Genomic DNA, 1,415 nt, shown 5'->3' with positions numbered 1-1,415 from the left:
ACATTTCTCTCACTCTCCGGGCTGCTCGCATCCTCCCGGGAGCAGACGACCTCCTCCTTCCGCATCCAGGAGCCTGGGTGCAGAATCCCAGTGGTGCTCCCTTGGGCTGGGGGGCGGGTGGGGGGGAGCCTGAGGCTCCTTCCAGGGGCAGCCGGGTGGAAACAGCAGCAGCCCCCAAACCAGCCTCTCTGCCGTATCAATCAAAGCCTGGCTCTCACCGGGCTCCGGAGATGGACGGAGCCTCCATAATGAAGCCGGTGATTTTCATAATAAAGAGGTTCTCTGGAGCAGGTTTGAGGAGGGCTCTCCAAAGGAAGGGCAGACATGAGATTTGGGGAGAGTAACTCACTTGCAACATGAGGACCGAAGTCAGTTAACGCCACGGCGGCTGGGGGGTTACTGCGCGGCCCCAAACTGAGGCGTCAGCAAGTTCTGTGTAACTTGTTAAAGATAAAGGATCTAATTTAAGGCCGGAGAAGACTTTTTCCTCCCTTGGTCTCAGATTCTCTACAGATACCATCATTTCCTAAAAGCCAGTAACGAGGAAAAAAAAAAGTTTTTCCTAGGCTCTCCCGTCCCTGCAATGCACCCAGTGACTCAGTATAAAAAAAGACGTATTCAAGACAGATACAGTAAGGAGCTTCAAATATTTTTAGATACCACGCCGTGCCGGAAAGTGGGAGTGTTGAGAAAAGCCACTGGTTCATGATAAACCCAACGAAAAACACCCTTAAAACAAGAAGTCAAGCAGGGGCTCTGCTGTAAGCAAACAGGTATGGAGACATCTGGAAAAGTATCGGATTCAACTTATTTGTAAGGAGCACATCCAAAATGTCCTCTGGTGGGGCGCCTGGGTGGCTCAGTCGGTTAAGCGTCCGGCTTCGGCTCAGGTCATGATCTCGCGGTATGTGAGTTCGAGCCCCGCGTCGGGCTCTGGGCTGACAGCTCAGAGCCTGGAGCCTGCTTCAGGTTCTGTGTCTCCCTCTCTTTGACCCTCTCCCGTTCATGCTCTGTCTCTCTCTGTCTCAAAAATAAATAAACGTTAAAAAAAAAAAAATGTCCTCTGGAAAGTGACAAAACGCCTGATTCAAATGCTTCCGTTTAAACTTTTCTGGGAAAACTCGGAGACGTTTTCTCAGCTGCAAATTGTCTCCCTGCAAGTTTGTTGACACCATGAAAATTTCCTACCCAGTTCTGGTGATATGTTTGGATTCTGGTCCTGGGAAGAGAGAGAGAATTATTCTTTATCGAGAACCCTTCTCTTACGGAGACATTTATTACAGAATTAAAATATACCCACTGTATTTTTCTTGTTAAGCAACGCACACAGATTCATAAGTACTATTTACATTGCTGAAAACGGGTTGTGTGATTTCCAGGTATCTTACGGTCTGCCTGTGTACGTGGGAGGTTTG

At 48.8% G+C, this 1,415-nt stretch overlaps 1 long non-coding RNA gene across 1 annotated transcript; it reads right to left on the bottom strand.

Moving 5' to 3' along the window:
• Positions 1–628: 628 nt before the first annotated feature.
• On the bottom strand, positions 629–1,215 carry LOC128773413 (uncharacterized). The gene is made up of 2 exons (XR_008417638.1): positions 1,076–1,215; positions 629–850 (listed from the first exon to the last, which is right to left on the bottom strand). It is a non-coding gene; the product is annotated as an uncharacterized LOC128773413 (long non-coding RNA).
• Between the last annotated feature and the right edge of the window lie 200 nt (positions 1,216–1,415).

This window comes from Panthera pardus, unplaced genomic scaffold, assembly GCF_024362965.1.
Source record: "Panthera pardus isolate Hobbes unplaced genomic scaffold, ASM2436296v1 HiC_scaffold_25, whole genome shotgun sequence".
Lineage (NCBI taxonomy): Eukaryota > Metazoa > Chordata > Mammalia > Carnivora > Felidae > Panthera > Panthera pardus.
The sequence above is the reverse complement of the archived record's forward strand: the minus strand, read 5'-3'. Positions and strand labels throughout refer to the sequence as shown.